Source organism: Lycium barbarum, chromosome 2, assembly GCF_019175385.1.
Source record: "Lycium barbarum isolate Lr01 chromosome 2, ASM1917538v2, whole genome shotgun sequence".
Lineage (NCBI taxonomy): Eukaryota > Viridiplantae > Streptophyta > Magnoliopsida > Solanales > Solanaceae > Lycium > Lycium barbarum.
The window spans coordinates 43,582,581-43,589,761 of NC_083338.1; the positions used below are offsets into that span (position 1 = coordinate 43,582,581).

General features: G+C 40.4%; 1 long non-coding RNA gene across 1 annotated transcript; it reads right to left on the reverse strand.

The window, feature by feature from the left end:
• Positions 1-5,016: 5,016 nt before the first annotated feature.
• LOC132620096 (uncharacterized) lies at positions 5,017-6,811 on the reverse strand. Its single transcript, XR_009574734.1, has 3 exons — positions 6,733-6,811; positions 6,362-6,408; positions 5,017-5,327 (listed from the first exon to the last, which is right to left on the reverse strand). It is a non-coding gene; the product is annotated as an uncharacterized LOC132620096 (long non-coding RNA).
• Between the last annotated feature and the right edge of the window lie 370 nt (positions 6,812-7,181).

Below are 7,181 nucleotides of genomic sequence, written 5' to 3' on the forward strand. Positions count from 1 at the left end.
GTCGATGGCGCCATAACACAGCATAACACCAGAAGGTTTCAAATCTCCGTATCCCCGTCACACATCATCACAACATATCATAAGCCATATCACAGCATAACTCCATAAACGGAACCCGGCCCCATGGAGAGGTCTCGGGAACCGTAACACAGCATACGGCCGAATATATCATAGTGCGCACGATCACTAAACCGGCCCGGGAACCGGCGAACGATATCATAATAATGGGCACGAGCAGAGTAGTGCGGAAACTAATGCAATTTAGATATCAGAACATTTATGAGACTGGACATAATCATATGACAACCCGTTAGGCAAACTAGTCCGGACAACTGATCAATACGGAGTTTATCTAACAAAAGTACTTCTGAAATCGTATTCATAGTTCAAAATGTACATCAGAATATCATGGAGTAATCAAAACATTATTCTTTAATAGCTAAAGACATAAGCAAAAGTCTCTTTTCGATATCGAACAAAGTTAAGTCAATTAAGGCAACGAAGGAGACTCGGGGCTAAAGGGCCCACCTCGGTCCAAGTCGAGGCGGCGTACAAATTTTACAGACATTTGACCTTATGGAATCAACCATGAAAGCTTAGGGGTGATTCGATCATGTTTACGAAAGTTACGAATGTTTGAACGTTTCTTTTCAACAAAGCATAAGTTTCTAATTCAATTCCACTAAATGGAATAGTGCTAAAAGTAAACTCGGATTTCTATGAATAGAATGATCCCCGAGGTTCAAACTCAAAGCTAGTACTTCTATGACATGCCAAGAGAAGGAAAGGGATAGCTTTACATACCTCACTTGCGCCTTACGCTCGTCCAAACTCAATCCCCGTTTCGTCCAAAATCTACAATTGGTCATAGTTGCCAAACATAAGTTTCACGCTTTTAGAATTTCAAGTCTTAAATTCATATTGTCTACCGAAATTTCGGCAGCATTCCCCCTATAAATTCAACGTCCCCGAGAATCATCTCGGCCCAAAATATCAACAACAACAACACCACAATACCAAGAGCATCAACAATCATCACAAAACACACTATAACATAAATAGTCCTCTTTTCTACATAAGGCGACAATTTCCATTCCACTTCACAATATCAAGCTAATATCAACATTCTCATATTCATACACTAACTCGAGGTTATTCAAACATAATGCAATACCACTCCAATCAATACCCAAGGATTTAAACAATTCCGCCAATTCCATATTCTATCCGAAACTTCAACGAATGCAACAACACTATCAACTCGCATTGTTTTCTTCCAAATTCATTAACAACAACCATAATTCACATTTAGAATCTCACTCTCACAATTATATAAAAATCATATAAAAATCACATAATTTCCCATAATAACATACAACCAATTTCAATGCTAACTCAAATCGTTAAACCTTTATTTACGTCACAAAGGTCACAACGACATAACTAACCAACTAAATGAACTTCACTTCACCTCTCCTTCACCCCACAATAGCTCACGGCCACACACACCAATTCACACACACACGACTATGTACACACACATCATAACTCCATAATTCTCATCCCATTCTCATCAACAACAACCACAATCTACACCTTAACAATTCCATTTCTATAATTACATAAATTCCCAATAAAATCATAAAATTCCCTACAACAACTTAACAACATTTTCATGCCAACTTGACTATTATTCTTCCGATTACATCACAAGGTCACAACAACGCAATTAACATAATAAATAAAATCAACTCATCTCCCCTTCACCATGAGGTACCTCACGGCCACAACACCCACACACATACACACGGCTCACACACACCACACCACAATTCCATGATTTCCATTCAATTCTACTCACTCTAACATCTATAAGTCTTCCATAACATAGAAGAAACAAGAAATCCTTACCTTTTTCCAATAAGTTCTCCTTGCCACCAAAGCCACTTTCTTGCCAAAATAATTATACCACTTTTTAGAGAATCTTGAACTTAGTAGAGATACAAGAAAATTAGGATTTTTGGATTGAAGATTGAAGGGCAAAAATTTTTCTTTCTTTTCTCTCCCCTTTTTTTCTTATGGCCGAACCTCACCTTCTCTTTCTCTCTTTCTTTTGCTTTCTTGGTTGTTCTTGAAACTTCATGAAGAATGAAGACTTGTTGGCACCCTTTATTTATTTATCACATGACCTTAATAAATTCATGGGCTTGGACTATTCTTCATGGAGCATGGCCGGCCAAGCCCTTAAATTGGGCCTCTAATATCTTTTTTTTTTTTAGCCCAATTAGCTATGGATCATATTTTGTAATTCCCGAAACCAATTTCCGAAATTCCAATTTTTCCCTTGGCCTTCCTCCGTATTTCCGCTCCAATAATTTTCATGAATATCACACATGTGTTAAATAAAACAAAAACATAGCCTTATTTCCTACAAGGAAAGATTATTCCAACATTTCCGAATGCGCAAAAACGCGGGATATAACATTCTCCCCCCCCCCCCCCCCCCCCCTTTAGAACATTCGTCTTCGAATGTTAAATTAGCCTTATAGGGTCTCACAAGCATTTCGGGGGAGTTTCTTTTCTATTTTTTGATTCACCATAAGACCTTAACAGGGGGTATGTCCCTGGTACGCAACCTCCTCACCTGACAATTCAAAATAGCTACAGGTTGCTTCTCATTAGACAATTCCTCCGTCATCTGAATATTATCCACTGGAAATATTCCGGAAGGTTCACCAACATATTTACGGAACATGGATACACGGAATACCGGATGTACTGCCTCCAGATCAGATGGTAAGTCTAACTCATAGGCGACCTCGCCTATCTTCCGAATAATCCGATACGGCTCGACATACCGCGGATTAAGCTCACCCTTTTTATAATTCTGGAAAATTTTGGGCAGAGGTTCCTCTGTACTTCTTACTATCCCAACACCTGCACGCAGAAATACAAACAATGCCTCACAGGGCCAACATGTATACGTACGTATCATATCGTATCATAGCCACACAGGACTAATAATTTCAAGTAAAAGTATGAATATATCGAGACTTACCTCACATACATAACTCAAACGGCACCTGCGGCACTTTTCTATTTACTTTCCTTTTCGATTTTCAACTCCATATTTCAATCATACCTCAAATGACTCCCCCAACATACATCTTTCATACCATTGCTTACCTGTGTACTGTGTAGCTTCCAATATCATCAGTCACTGTCTTCTGTCGATACCGTTCTTCGGCTGAAATCAAAGGTTAGTAGAAAGAATTCATTTCCTACGGCTGGCTTTATCGCACGATCTATGATTCAAAGAAAGGTAACACCCTAAATGTCCTGTAGCCTCCTGTTTATAGATGTGGTGCACAACACACCGAAAAACAAGACTCTACGAGACACGGCCTGTAGACATTCCGAGGACAAACCGCTCTAATACCACTTCTGTCACGATCCAACCCGGTAGGCCGTGACTAGTGCCCGAACTGGGCACCCGAACACACTCATCAAATCCGAATCACATACAGATAGCGTATACGGGCACAAATATCACACGCTGCCTCAAATTATATCAAACTGTCTCAGACACATTTCAAACACAACTATATATGTACATATATATCAGAAGCCGACAATGCTATCAAATGGCGCAACGGCCCAAAACATATACAAACGCATGCCGTCAAGGCTGCCATGGCAAGTGGGATCATACAAACACACCCGTACAGAAGTAGGAACAAAACCCACATATACGTCTACAGACCTCTAAACAAACCAACCGAATCACATGGCGGGACAGGGCCCCGCCGTACCCCTGAACAAACACATACATATGTAGCGAACGAAGATATATACCAAAATGTAGGCTCCGGAATAAGAGGAGCACTCCAAATAGCAAAAGAGGGTGTCCTAAACTGGTGGATCACCAAACTGTGCGTCTGTACCTGCGGGCATGAAACGCAGCCCCCCGAAGAAAGGGGGTTAGTACGAAAAATGTACTGAGTATGCAAAGCAGAAGATACAGAAAACAAATCTGAGGCATAAACGAAATAGAAGTACAGAACATAAGTGCAAACCCAAAATATCAAAATGTTTACTCTCAAAATATAAGTCATGCATAGGGCACAGAGAATATGGTCGCCCGCCCGTCGATGGCGCCATAACACAGCATAACACCAGAAGGTTTCAAATCTCCGTATCCCCGTCACACATCATCACAACATATCATAAGCCATATCACAGCATAACTCCATAAACGGAACCCGGCCCTATGGAGAGGTCTCGGGAACTGTAACACAGCATACTGCCGAATATATCATAGTGCGCACGATTACAAAACCGGCCCGGGAACCGGCGAACGATATCATAATAATGGGCACGAGCAGAGTAGTGCGGAAACTAATGCAATTTACATATCAGAACATTTATGAGACTGGACATAATCATATGACAACCCGTTAGGCAAACTAGTCCGGACAACTGATCAATACGGAGTTTATCTCACAAAAGTACTTCTGAAATCGTATTCATAGTTCAAAATGTACATCAGAATATCATGGAGTAATCAAAACATTATTCTTTAATAGCTAAAGACATAAGCAAAAGTCTCTTTTCGATATCGAACAAAGTTAAGTCAATTAGGGCAACGAAGGAGACTCGGGGCTAGAGGGCCCACCTCGGTCCAAGTCGAGGCGGCGTACAAATTTTACAGACATTTGACCTTATGGAATCAACCATGAAAGCTTAGGGGTGATTCGATCATGTTTACGAAAGTTACGAATGTTTGAACGTTTCTTTTCAACAAAGCATAAGTTTCTAATTCAATTCCACTGAATGGAATAGTGCTAAAAGTAAACTCGGATTTCTATGAATAGAATGATCCCCGAGGTTCAAACTCAAACCTAGTACTTCTAGGACATGCCAAGAGAAGGAAAGGGATAGCTTTACATAACCCCAATTCCGCTAGGGTGTGATCGGCACCCGACCCCATACTCGGAGCCGAGCGAACCCGCTGACTCTTATTACATACTTAACCTCTTTAGACTCTTACATCAATAAGGAGTGGAAAACATAGTAAAGCTTTCAATTTATTTTTTTCATCGTACTCAAATCAAATATAATCTGTTATCATATGGACTTTATAACATAACATAAAATGACATTCACAATACCGACATCCTATACCCACGACTCTGTCTGCAAAGTCTCTAACATTTATCAGACATCGTAGCACATGTACTCTGACTCGGTAGCACTCCAGGAACAAGTGGAGCTTGCCAACTCTGCTGGAATATCTTCTATATTAGCTTCAACTCATCTGGGTGTACCTGCGCGGCATGAAACGCAGCCCCCCGAAGAAAGAGGGGTCAGTACGAGCAATGTACTGAGTATGTAAGGCAGGAATAGTAACATAGTAAGAAATGAGCGTATGAAAAATAACTGCATGGAAACATAGAACATGTCATAGGATAAAAGAGTAACCTGTACATATGGGTGCCCCTGGGGGCGAATGCCATGCATGCTTGTCTGGTCGTATCATATCATGTCATGTCGTATCATATCATGTCATATCATATCATGTCATGTCATATCATAGCGCCGAACAACGTCGGCTCGCCCATATATCCCGCGTCCGGGCATCCCGCGTCCGGGCATCCCGCGTCCGGGATGATAACGCCAGCTGACCAGGTGGCAATGCAACATATGTCCCTTCCCCTTCCCCATATATCCCTTCCCCCACCCCATGTACATATACATATCTCATATACATATGTCATATAAGCATGCAGGAGAGCCCAAAGAAAATCATGTGTCCATCGGAGTGACGTAAGGTCGGTAACCTCCAATTATATTATGGAATAGCCATAGACGTCGTGTCTCACCTTGAAGGGACAATTAATATAAGGCGAGACTATCAATGGAGAGTGTCATCATGAGAAAACATAGAACCGGGTCATAAGGCATCGTTTCACATACTTGGAACCTTTAAAATAGTCCTTACCCATAATAGAATTGAGAAATCAAGAAATAACTTAACATTTTCATATTTTCATATTCATGGTAGGAACGTATCGTCAACATATCTATCATAGACATTTTCTCATATTTGACTTCATCGTTGTCATTATAAGATCATATTCATCATCTTAGTCATAAGAGCTTCCTATCTCTTAAAACTTGCTTTTCGAAAAAAATATGGGCATTTTGAAGAAAACAATTATGAACTTTTAGGAAAAGACTTATACCTTGGAGTCATAGACTTATAGCTTTTGCAAGTAAAGAAGATATATAAAAAAGACATTTGAGACATTACGACTTGGGGATCATGCCTTTGAAAGAAAAGGGACGAGCCTTAACATACCTGTTCCACGTCCTATTAGCTACGCTTATGTGTCCGAGCTTGTAAGTCTACATTTAAGATAATTCACACTAATGTTAGCCTTTTCATCGTACACTTGTACCATAATTCAAATTATACTATTTTATATTCTGTCGAAAATCGGGCAGCATCTCCCCTGTTTATATGCCTAGCCCAAATTTTTAATTCAGCAGCCAACAATAACAACAACAATACCAACATCAATTATAATGTTTTCAACTCCAAAATATCTCATAAAACAGCCCACACGCTGTTTTCCAACTTTTATAACTAATTAACTCAGTATACAATTATTTAATCGCGTATTCTTCGTAAATAAACTAGTATTAGCACAAATAGAAAGAGATTCATACCTTTCTCCCTTTAATATTTCTTAATCTCCACTTTTCCATGCTAAATTTAGGCCACCACACGCCTGCCATATGATTCTGCAGTGAAAACTATACGCTATCCGGACTGTAATTGGGAAATTATATCTGGTTTGGGCAAAAATTTGGCTTGAGGAGTTGGGGAGAACTCTCCAGATTTTTGGAGAGTTTTGGGGTGTGTTTTTCGTGGGTTGATCTGAAAATGAAGGGGGTTTCCCCCTTTTTATGATGTTTAGAAGCTGCCAGAAACGACTGGAAAAATGCTCAGCGCGTTCGAGCTGCCTTCTGGCGCGATCGCGCAGGGTTAAATAAATTCCTTCTGCACGTTCGCGCCCCCTTTGGGCGCGTTCGCGCAGGGTTAAATTTTCTTGACTGGATGTTCGTTCAGTAAAACGGGCATAACTCTTGATCCCGATATCGTATGAGGCCCCACG